At 42.4% G+C, this 12,799-nt stretch overlaps 1 long non-coding RNA gene across 1 annotated transcript in view; it reads right to left on the bottom strand.

The window, feature by feature from the left end:
- Positions 1–5,246: 5,246 nt before the first annotated feature.
- Positions 5,247–12,799, bottom strand: part of LOC109454989 (glutamine synthetase) — a 96,503-nt gene continuing 88,950 nt past the window's right edge. The window contains exon 8 of the long non-coding RNA XR_012493335.1: positions 5,247–5,386. This is a non-coding gene — a long non-coding RNA (glutamine synthetase). The remainder of the gene's footprint in view (positions 5,387–12,799) is intronic.

The following is a 12,799-nucleotide window of genomic DNA, read 5'->3' as shown; positions in this document are numbered from 1 at the left end:
GTATACTCATCTTTTAACTGGTGATAGAAAGATCGTCTCCTCAAGTTTGTTATGAAAAGTAAATGAGAATTATTTTCAAAGTAAAGTGCTTGATAAAGCATGGGTCATGTAATAAGGTTGTTTAAGGTCCCAGAGACCAAACAGGGAGAATGCAGTTTCATAGTTGAGTAATTAAACGCCTCGGGTTAGCCTGGTCCAGATCTTGCAGTCTTTATGAGCATAAATAGTGTTACAGTAACATTTGTTTATGGGGTTAACCTGACATTGCTCCTTTGGAATCAACAGGTGGTATGGTGAAAAGTTGGTGAAGAAATAAAACCTTTATTCCAGGTTGTGGGGACCAATGATCTCTTTGTTGACTGCTCTGATCTGGCATTAGAATGTTAAGAGCTGGTGTTTTCCTGACTCTGTCCCACTGCACCCTTGCTAGTGTGGCAGTGACGTTTCACCCAGCTTTGTCTCACTGCTAGCCTTTGTTTCTTCAGAACTGACTTATCATCTCTGAACATTCTGGATGTCCAGGCATCAAAGATGAATCTATCAGAGGTGGCCCACGACCTCTTGGAGGCCTGACCCTACTCTCCAACTTCCCTAAATCGACTGCAACAAATGCAGTGTTTGTTGCAGAGTAAAAATGCCACCAATGCAAGGTCTTTCTTTGAGACTGATTTCATTAGAAGGAAGAAGAGGAGAGGGAGGAGGAGGAAGAAACCCCTGCACAGCGGCATATGCTGTTCTTTTCAAAAGAAGAGGAGAGCATGTGTGCATTTCTGGTTTCCTATCAATCAGTCACCAATGAAACTTTACATAAGTAAATCCCTTGATTCTTTTATAAGCTCACGGTGATGCTATCAGGAACAGAGTGGAGGTCACATGTATACCCATTCAGTGTTTGACCGTCCTTGTGCCGCCAGCCAAGAAGAAAGTGAGAAGGCTGCCTGGTGATCTGAGCAGTTGTCCAGAACAAATTAGATGGCGAGCACTTCCAATGTGGGTCCTGACAACTGGGAATAAATCCAGGCTGCCAACACAGACGGGAAGGCTGCCGGGTGTGTAAATGGTCAGTCATCATTCTCGTTTGCTGTACAGCTTCAAGATTAATCGCCCCAAGCGGTCTGGCGCTCCTGTGAGGTGTCCTTCAGGTGATTCCCCAGTGCCCCATTCTGCTCTCTGCTCTCTACTCTCAAACTGCCCTAAATCGACTCTGAAGCAAATGCAAAGTGTTTGTTACAGAGTAAGAATGCCACAAATGTAAGGTCTTTCTTTGGGATGGATTTCTTTCTTTTTTGGGGGGAAGAAGGGCGGTTGATTTCATTAGAAGGAAAAAGATGAGCGGGAGGAGGAGGAAGAAGAAAACACTGCACTCCGGCATATGCTGTTCTTTTGAAAAGAAGAGGAGAGCATGTGTGCACTTCTGGTTTCCTATCGATCAGCCACCAATAAAACTTTACATAACTAAATCCCTTGATTCTTTTCCAAGCTCTCTCAAGCGATGTTGGCAGCATTCAGTTCCTTGCTGGCTGTTGGCTGGGGCCTCCTTCAACTCCTTGCCATGTGGGCCTCTCCATAGGGCAGCTCACAACATGGCAGCTGGCTTCCATCAGACTGAGCCAGTGAAAGAGGAAGAGAGGCTAAAGCAAGATGGCAGCCACCGTCTTTTTGTAACCCCAATCTCAGAAGCGACATCTCATCATTTCTGCTGTATCCTCTCAGTTAGAAGCCACTTAGCTGGAAGTCATTAGGTCCAGCTCACCCTTTAAAGGCAGGCTATTCTAGAGGCTATGTACCACTCATGGGAGGATTTGCTGCTGTAGTTGTTTTTTAAAAGATTTTATTTTTTTAGAGCCGTTTTAGGTTCACAGTAAAATGAACAAGAAGGTACAGAGATTTGCCACTATTGTTGTTGTTGTTGTTTTTCTATCTAAATTGTTTTCAATGAGGGCTCTGTAGCCATGTAACCCTGTCCCTGACCTCCCTTAGGACATCTGACAGCGTCTCTGAAATGTAAATTTAGGAAAGTCAATTATTCACTGTGATAAACTGTTCAATGATTGCTCAAGTGGCTTTCGACTGATGGGGAAACTGATCTAAAATGGTTCCCTGCCACGTGGAACTGACCTAAAATGGTGGCCCCAGCGGAGAGAGAAGTCCCCAGCCTAAGCCCCAGCCCACTTCCGTATAACCATCTCCAAGCCACACCTTGAGCCAGTCACCAGACGACACCTACCCCTTCCTCGACTCAAGGAAGTCCCCAACCCATAAAAACCTGCTCAAAACCTTGCTAGTGGCTCAGTCTTTTGGGAAGGATCCCGCTGAGCCCGCAGGCGTAATAAAGCTGACCTTCCTAACTCTCTGAGGGCCGCTTGGGTTCTTTCTGGTCTTGGATTCTGCAACAGGACCTCAAGGACCTCAATTTAACCTCAAGGCAACTGCCTCTCCATTACCCCACCCAAATATTCACTAAAATAATTTAATATTAGGACACAGAAAATGATTTCTAGTCCCCAAGTGTTGAAGAAGGGAAAACATCCTCCAATTACTAAAATCAGAGAACCTAAGGGTGTAAAAGGAGTATGAGAATGTGTTTAAAGAAACTGAATATGAGAGGTTAAATAGAGGATGAGAACCCCATTTTGCAATCCCCAAAGTTGTGACCTTTCTGTCAAATTGTTTTTTTCATGTAGAATTTCCTGTCAATTTAGGCCTGAAGTCCTGTGCATGGTGGCTAAGTGGCAGCTTCCCCATCTGATCCCTTTGAGGTTGATGTGCTCCACCGGAAGGGGAGGACCCTAAATGGGAGGTTACCTGTCATCTGAGTAATCCTGGTGCTTGAAACCAGCCTGTCAAGTCTTATTTTGATCATAGCTCTTTCAGCCCATTCCCCAATCCACACTCAGCTTTGTACCACTTGCAAATTTTGTAAACAAATATAACACAGTGATCCTGCTTAGGACTGGACCTTATTTAAAGCTTTTGGGGAGGAGGGGTCTTAAAGAGCAGACACTGAAAAAATACATGGTTAAAAATTGGGAATTGTATTTTGCTTCCTCAGAGGTAGAGATGTGGATTTATACTTGAGGTAAATTATTCCTTTGTTTTGAGAAAACTATTACTTATTGAGCCTTTTAGTTACGCAAATATGAAGCAAATAATACTATTGTTATTGGGGAAGGCTAGCCCAGATTTTATTGGGAAACCCAGGACTCTTATTTGACTGTATAAAATGCATGCAGGTTTTCTGGGGAATGAGCTGTTACTTTTCTCAGTAAATTTAACCTAAGTTATTTGTTTGAGCAGTTATGTGTGCTCTTTTTCTAGTAGCTGTTTACAGAAAACCCAGAGTTGAGAACCTGAGAACTGAAAGGACCTGCAGGCATGAGTTCTAGCTCAGCCTAGACCACTGCCATAGTTTGACTCTGAATCATCCTGACCTTGGGAAATGTAAAGTTAGACTATTTTCTTCTGTGATTTTAAGGGCCTGTGTTTCTAGGGAGTGGATGGTCCCACTGTACTTCATTATGGATAGAGTTTAATTTTAGAACAGAAAATAAGGATTCAGGAAGGAAGCCTTGAAGTTGGGTGATGGTAAAATGTCTCCCTCTATCTCAGTTCCCAACTGGGTAAATAGTTCTCTATATTCCTCTGTGTGTTACCTGCTCCCTGAGGCAGAGACTGTGTCTGCTTTGCTTATTACTGTATCTCTGCATCTAGCATGATGCTTAACATGCTGCAAGCAACAAATATACATTTGCTTAATAAATGAATGAGAGAATGAATCAAGGCTAAAACTGTTGACTAGAGTATGGCTAAAGATATAGCACTCAAAATAATTATATCTTAAATTATAAGACTTTTCTCTTACTCTTGTTATGTTTAAGATGCAAGGTTTTATAGGAAAAACAAAAAGAAATGGGTCAACTTGCTACCTAGCCTCTCAAGAACCACTATTTGGGTCCTACTTATCGTGTGTTCTCTGTAGCTGGGTGGAAATGGGTTCGTTTTACTTTCCAGTGCATGGGAACAACCTTTGAAAGGTAGATATCATGATTCATTAAAACAAAAATGAAAGCAAATTCAGACTTCAAACCATCTTCTATCTTTCATCATAACAAAGAGTTTGTATTTAATGCTGGATCCTGAAACAAAGTTTACACAGGGGTCAATTGTCCCTCCACCCAAGTCAGTTTCCGTCCAGAAGTGGGCAGAATGTCAGACCCCCAGAGGGAGGCTGGCTCCCTACAGGAGTGGCTTTGAGGATAGTTATTCTTCCGGAAAGTACACCATGTCTGTTTCTGGTTTGGCTTTTCAGTTTCCTGGAGTCATTCTTTTGAACAGAGGGCGCAAAGCCTTGCTAAATACTGCTGCTCAATCAAACCCCAGTGTTAGAGCCCCATTTCAATTTTTTTTTTTTTTAATGCATTGAACTCTCCTAGCTCTCATGAACTTTCCCTTGCTTCACTGTGGAGGGTGGGTCTTTGAGTCCCAGGGGACTTCTCACATTCTGTTGTTAAACAGCTGTTTCCAGAAGCCTGTTATCCTCACACCCACACAAGCCTGAAAATAGCAGCAGTCCCTCCCTGTACAGTCTGTGCTTTCAAAGGCACAGTTTGCTCAGTCCTGCCTTTCCCTCTCTTTCATTTTCCTTTCGGGTAAACAAGGAATCAGGCTATTTTGTTCAGTTGGTTAGGAGTTACTGTCAAAAGACTTCAACCATGGGAAGCAACGTAATATATAAATGCAATGGATTTAAATCAGGAAAACAACCAATTTGCAATGCTTGCATGTTTGGAAGGTGTTGGCACTTCTGGCACAAAGGAAACTGTTGTGTAGACTTTGAGTCAGTATGGGATACCCAGGGCTTATTTAAAAGGACTTGTTGAAGAATATCTCCCCTGCAGAGGCAGGATCTGCCTCTGCCTGACATTTGCTTTTCAAAGCTTTTTCTTTCACTGATCCTTTCGAATTTCCAAGGTTTTTAAAAAATTGAGATGAAATTCACATAACATAAAATTAACCATTTTGAAGTGAACAATTCAGTGGCATTTGGTACATTCACGATGTACAATCACCATCTCTATCTAGTTCCCAAATATTTCCATCACCCCCAAAGAAACCCCTGTAGCCATTAAGCATTCACTCTCCATTTTTTTCCTCTCCCCCCAGCCCCTGGCAACCACCCTTCTGCCTTCTTCCTCTATAGATTTACCTGTTCTGGATATGTAGTGTTTTGTGTCTGGCTTCTTCACTTAACATAATATTTTCAAGGTTTATCCACATTGTAGCATGTGTCAGAACTTCATTCCTTTTTAGGCTGAATATTCATGACATGTATATACAACATTTTGTTTATCCATTCAGCAGTTGATGGACATCTGGGTTGTTTCTACTGTTAAAGAAAAAAAAAACACCATAGGCCCAAAGTGGTGTTACTTGTGCTAAAAGTCCATAATACCAAACCTATATCTAATAATACCTGATCTAATTGCAGTTTCAATCCCTCCCAGAAACATTTACCAGTACTGGCAGTTTCTGGTCAAGCACCAGTAATCTGTCATGTGGGCCCTCTCCACCCCCCACAGAAAGAAGAGTGATCTGCATGATAAAAACCCTTGTGGTTCTTTTCCCTCAAAGAAAAGCTGTCTAGGCCCAAGAATAATCCTTTCTTTTCTTTTGTTAATAGCCCCCTTGCCCCACCCTTCTCCCTATAAAACCTTCCATTTTGTACAGCCCCTCAGAGATCCCTTCTGGCTGGTAGATAGGATGCTGCCACATTCATGAATCGCTTAATTAAAGTTAATTAGATGTTCACATTTACTCAGTTGAATTTTGTTTTTCAACACTTTACCTTTTGGATATTGTGAATAATGCTGCTATGAATACTGGTGTACAAGTATCTTTTTGAGTCCCTGTTTTCCACTTTTGGGGGGATATACTTAGGAATAGAATTGCTGGGTCGTATGGTAATTCTACCTTTAACTTTCTGAGGACCCACCAAACTCTTCCACCGTGGCTGTGCCATTTTACATTCCTACCAGTAGAGCGCAAGGGTCCCAATTTCTCTATGTCTTTACCAGCACTGTCCCCCCCCACACACACACACTCTTCATTACAATAATCCTAGTGTGTTAGAAGTGCTATCTCATTGTGATTTTGATTTGCATTTCCCTATCAACTAATGATATTTAGTTCAGGTGCTTTTGGTCAAACATCTTTTCAGGTGCTAGTTGGCCATCTGTCTATCTTCTTAGGAGAAATGTCTATTCGATGTGGGGATATTTTCCTGTAACTCCCCAAATGATGTAGGTGATGTTGGATCTGCCAGCAGTTTCTAAGTGCGGGCCGGGATCATGTCTCATGAAGCCAAAGAATGGAAACACGGACCAGGGAGGGGCAAAAAGTTTTAAAAAGAGGATAGTTTATTAGAGGCAGGAGCAGAGGTTACAGCTCCAGAGCGGGAGGGGGTCCCGAATAGGGGTGCCCAGTGACTGAGGCAAAAGCTCTTTCTTTTATACCTTCCCTTGCCTGCTTGGGGAAGGAGGCTGGAGCCTTCTAATGGAATTCATCTATCAGATTTGTCCTGTTTGCTCATCCTGAAGGGATTAACAAACCAACCCATTTCTATCTATCAGATCTGCTCCTTTGTCCGGCCAGAAGGGATTTGAGATTATCTATTAACCTTAAGGCGTATTCTCATGTCTCTGTCCTGGAGTGAAGGACACATTCCAGGACATGGAGTTTCAGGATATGGCTGCTTTTTGTTTATTCCATCAGGGACTCCCTATCTACCTAGTAATCATACTAACCAACCTGTCTCATATTTAAATCTTTGCACATTTTCAAATTGGAATATTTGTCTTTTTATGTTAAATTATAAGAGTTATTTATGTATTCTAGACACTAGACCCTTATCAGATGTGATTGGCAAATACTTTCTTCCATTCTGTTGATTGTCTTTTCACTCTCTTCACAATGTCCCTTGATGCAATAAGGTCTTAATTTTGATGACGTCCAATTTCACTGATCCTTACTTACACAAAGGCACGGAGATATGGTCAAAAGAGGCTAGTTTTCCCTGAGTCTAGCTGACTAGCTGTCTTACTTGACCCTCAGAATGATGTTGGATTGTGCTTGTCCTGGTTGCAAAATGGCACCCACAGGTTTCATTTGAACACCACTTTTATTTAAAACCATCATAGTTTTATATTTTAGTTGTTTACAAGTTTTCTTATGTTAGAAAATCTACTGTTATAAATCTAGAGGTTCTTGGCTGGAATATGTCAATTACCATTGAGCTTAGACTATCCAGGTTGTTTATAGAAAGAATGGAGTTGATACCACTCACTATTATGTCTCCAGCTTAGACCTCCCTTCTGGACTCCGGAGCCCAACTGCTTATATGCCATCTCCTCATGGGTGTCTAATAGGCATCTCAAATTTGGAACATTCCAGACCAAACCATTGTTTTCTACCCCACGCTTTATAAGCTCAGCCCCCCTCCCTCAGTTTTCTACATGTCAGCACATGGCAACTTCATTCTTCCAGTAGCTCCCACTAAAATCACTGGATTCGTCCTTGATTCTTTTCTTTCTGTCACATCCTACATCCAGATCATTAGCAAATTCTGCTCGCTCAGCCTCCAAAATAGGCATATATCTTGAGTTGGACACTTCACCTCCAGTGGTAACCACCAGCTAAGCCATATCTGATTAGCAGAGATTCTTGTCTCCTCATGGTCTTCATGCCCCAACCCCCACCTCCACCCGTGACTCCTGCACAGAGAGCCAGAGGGATCCTTTCAGAGTCAACTCACGTCACTCCCCCTGGCTCACTCTGCTCTAGGCCCCCCCCCCTTCTTGCTGTTTCTTGAGTATTCCACTGGCTATGTATTGCTGTCCCTTCCGCCGGGAACACTGCCCCTCCAAATAGCCATCGAGCTCACACCTCACTGCCTTCTGGGCTCTGCTTGAAGTTCCCTGTGTCTGAGGGTCTGCCTGACATCCCTACAGGAGAGCAACTCCTTCCCACTTGCCCCAGTCGCCTTGCCCACTCCCTGAGCCTGCCCCAGCACACCCTGTCCTTACCCTGCTTTTCTTTTCTTCATCACACTTCACACATAGCTATTTTTACATAGCACATAATAGTCATTGTTTGTCATCATCTGTTTACATACACACACACTGAGATCCAACTGAATGGCTGAATAAAGAAACATGCTGCATTCCATACCCATTGTGTGACTTTCTTTCATCAATATGACAACTAAAGGGACTAGATGCACAGTTGTTTCTGTTTCCTGAGGACCTTTAAGGTCAGTGCTGCAGTGCTCTTTCTGAATTACCAAGTTCATTACTTTTTAAATAGGAGTGTCTCCATTCATGTCATGTGGTGCATTGTGCACCTAATCCACTCATTAGGGATTCCTAAGGATGCATTCTCACAATAGACCACACCACTTTGAAGAAACCATTATGGATTTCCATATGGAGTCCCAGAGGATTAAAGTAAAGCCCTGGAGCATATGGGGAGTGCCCCCTGCCTTGTGATTTGTCAGGCCCGGGAGTCAGCTTAGCGAATGATCCCAATTAAGAAGATTCCAGGAACTGTGATAGTATCGAATGACAGACAGCACCCAACACAGTCCAACAGGAGAGCAGTGACTCTTTGCTTCCTCTTTTGTAACACAAAGAAAACTCAAACAAGTGTTTTCAGGCGTTGCTGCTTTTATCTGACCCTTTTCAGCTGGGAAGAAAGAGCCTGGCATTCAAGTTCTGGGTCGTGAACATATTTCGGGTAAGAAATGCTCAGAGAAGGCTGGGTGGAAGTGCTGGAGAGACAACTGAATGCGCCATACCCATTTAACAGATTAAGAAACAAAGAGTTGTGACCCAAGTGGCTTGCTTCGGGGTCCCCAAAATAAATATTTGCGAAACTGGCAGAAGAGCTCAGGGCTGGACGTAAACTTTAAGGTCTCTACATCATCTCTGGGAGGACTGAAGCATAGCAGGTTGAGGTTACTTGCCGATAACCCCACAGTCATTCAGGGGAGAGCAGGTACTGGGGCCCACGCTTCCTAACCCCCAATCCAGCCTTCTTTCCACCCAGTCACTGAAATGCTCAGGGGTTTATCCCTAGGTACAATGATACTGTCCTTCGATTCTTTGCTGAAATTCTTTCATGGGAGTTGGGATTGGTGATGGATGAGAGAAGGCAATTTTTAGCTGAGTCAATGGCCTGATAATAGCAGTCTACATTTCCAATGAGCCAACCATCACTTTACTACTTAACTTTTGTAAGTATGTTGATGTGCAAATGCCCACAGAGTGAAGAGATCCATGACCTAGCTTTTCAAAGGTGACTGATTGCTTTGTGTAGTGGTTCTCGAAGTATGGTCCCTAGACCAGCAGCAGCAGCCTCACCCAGAGAGTGGGAATTCTTAGGCCCCATCCCAGACTTGCTGCCTCAAACTCGGAGTGAGGTACAGCAACCTGCGTTTAACAGGTGCTCTGGAGGATTCTGGAGCACACACAAGATGGAGAAGTGCTGGGTTAGCAGCTGATGTTGGTGTCTGGCCTCAGATCCTGGTGTCCCTTTCTCTAAACTGCTACAAGTGCTGCGGCTAAGAGCTCACACCTGAAACCTTCTCTTGGAGGATGCTTTTGGACAACTAGAGCTGCCTTGAGGTCCCCTCACATACACACATGCAGGATGAAGGATGCCTGGCAGCCATGACGGACTGGTGCAGGTTACCAAAGCCCCCCTACCTCCAGAGATGGGACAGACTCTGTTATGCTGTTTATGTTCCATAGCTCCCCGTGGACCTAGGCAGAGAGAGGCTAGACTTCTTAAACCACATCCTTGCTGTTCTCCCAGTCCTGCTTTCCTCCCTCCCTTACAGATTTCTCTTGCAAGCAACCCCCAATAAATTACTTGCCCAAGGACCCTTAGCTCAGGCATTGCTTCCGGGGAACCTGACCCAAAACAATGAGTAAGTTCCCCTCAAAGATATTCCTCTTATGGATGAACACTCGGGGCTGGACATATAAGAAGAACATTTGTAGCAAGTTACTCTACCCAGGTCTGGCCAACCTTTAAGGCTCATATCCACAATTGTCACATCTCACCTATAATTTTCAAGGTTTCCTTGACTAGATAGTAATTCAATCTCATACAAATTGACTCTAGGTGAAAGAAACTGGGTGACAGATGGTCTCCTGTTAACCAGCCAGAGTCACTAGTGGATGTGTAATATGCAGTTTGGTTTTATTGAAGTTGGAAATAATTGGGGAATTCACTGTGGTCATTAGAGAGATCTACTGCATTTGTTTTGGGTCATTTCGTCTCAGGAGGCACATATGGAATGTCCGAAGATCACTTTCCAAGGGTCAGCTCTTCTGTGGGAAAGGACCACAATATGTCTAAGTTGGAGTTCTAAAGGTGCCTATTAAGCTCCTCCCCAGCCCTAAAATCATGAGGGAAGGAAGCCCTAGGGAGCTCTCATCGGGGAATGGAAACAAGGTTCAATGAAGAGTCTATTCCGGGATGCTTTCCCACCTCCCTGGGCTCTGGAATGCTTGGTTCCCACAAAACCTCACACAGATGGCTGCAAGTTTGATTCTGGGCTTGTGGAACTTGAGCCATACGCCAGATGAAATTCACCTCTAGGTTGACCAGGAGCCACATTTCTGTTTCCTTTTCCTTCTCCTACTTGACCCAGCGCAGGAGTTAAGGATCGGCATGATACAGTTTTCTGTTTCCGGCACAGTGGAAGTGAGTTGTCACAGTCACCATCTCATGGGACTGGGGAAAGCCTTATGCAGACTTTTCCATGCTTTAAGATGAACAAGACAAAACTATATTTAAAAGAATCTATTCTCATAGGAACCCACTGTAAAAGCTAGTTCTCACTGTCAGGACATTCTTTTGCACAAACCTGAAAGTTTCACATTGCAAATTAAGTTAACTTCCTTTTATTTTGCCTTTGCAGAACTGTCTACTGATCTTCCCTGCTCAAAAACATTATGAAGAAAAGTCAAAAGTCTGTTGAGAGAAATGATACTAATGTTTATTTTTTAAATGTGCTGGCTATTTATCTCCAGACACTCCTCATCTTATTCTTGGTAGGCCACTGGAGAGCTGAAGACTTAGGTCACACTGGAAGACTCCTGTGAAAAATTGCTTTTGCTACTAGAAAGTGCACTGATATCCACCCTTCTTAGCTTCATACTGATGGGTCTTTTAATAAACACCCCTAGCACACCAGCAATCATGTTTATTATAGAGGTGATGTGCTCCCCATGTGAATACCTGTATGGGAATGTTCTTTTAGTTCTACGTGCTAGGAGAAGCTCTACTTCCTCAGAATTACTGGCAGGCTTTCTTAGGCAATGTGAATCACACACTTGACTACATTTTCCCTTTTTGAGTGGGTCATGAGAAAGCTTAGAGCCAAATTTTTGGCTCATCTTTGGAGTGGAGCCTGCATAATCCTTTTCCTATTTTCCCCCTGTTTTTGTCCACATGCATTTTTGAAAGCTCTGAGTTTTAAGTTTTATATCTACTTCATCTTAGGAAATCTAGGGAGCCATGTAGAAGTCTTTAGCTATCAAGGCAGGGAGTAAATATAGCATGAGCATTAGAACCATCCCTAATCTTGGAAACCTTTATCAAACCACTCATCACTCATCTTTAATAAAAATACTAAACATACAACTCAACAGCAAAAAACAAACAATGGGCAGGGGACCTACATTGACATTTTTCCAAAGAAGACATACAGATGACCAACAGGTACATGAAAAGGCACTCATCATCACGAATCATTAGGGAAATGCAAATCAAAACCATAATGAGCTATCATCTCACACCTGTTAGAATGGCTATTATCAAAAAGTCAACAAACAGCAAGTGTTGGTGAGGATGTGGAGAAAAGGGAACCCTTGTACACTGTTGTTGGTGGGAATGTAAATTGGTGCGGCCACTATGGAAAACAGTACAGAGGTTCCTCAAAAAATTAAAAATAGAACTACCATATGATCCAGCAATTCCACTTTTGGGTGTTTTTCCAAAGGAAACAAAAACACAAACTTAAAAAGATAATTGCGCCCCTATGATCATTGCAGCGTTATTTATAATAGCCAAGATATGAAAACAACCTAAGTGTCTACTGACAAATGAATGAATAAAGAAAATGTAGTATATACAGAGGGTGCCAAAAAAATGTACATACATTTTAAGAAAGGAAAAAACGTATTAAAATTGTAATACTCAATATATACCGATAATAAAAGATGAATACAAGTCATGTGTATATATATTTTTGGCACCCCCGGTATATACAATGGAATATTATTCAGCCATGAAAAAGAATGAAATCCTGCCATTTGTTACAACATGGATGAACCCTGAGGGCATAATGCTAAGTGAGAAAGACAAATATCATTATCTCACTTATATGTAGAATCTGAAAATACAAAAACAAAAACCCAAGCTCATAGATATAGAGAATAGATTGGTTGTGAGAGGCAGGCAGGGTAGGTGGACAAAATAGGTGAAAGGAGTCAAAAGGTACAAACTTCCAGTTATGAAATAAATAAGTCATGGGATGTGATGTACAACATGGTGACTATAGTTAATACTTACGGCGTATTTGTAAGTTGGTAAGAGAATAAATCTTAAAAGTTCTCATAACAAGAAAAAACTGTAACTAAGCTGACAAATATTAACTAGACTTATGGTGATCATTTTACAATATATACAAATTTATTGAATAATTTAGTTGCACACTTGAAACTAATATAAT

Source organism: Rhinolophus sinicus, chromosome X (assembly GCF_036562045.2).
Source record: "Rhinolophus sinicus isolate RSC01 chromosome X, ASM3656204v1, whole genome shotgun sequence".
Taxonomy (NCBI): Eukaryota; Metazoa; Chordata; class Mammalia; order Chiroptera; family Rhinolophidae; genus Rhinolophus; species Rhinolophus sinicus.
The sequence above is the reverse complement of the archived record's forward strand: the minus strand, read 5'-3'. Positions and strand labels throughout refer to the sequence as shown.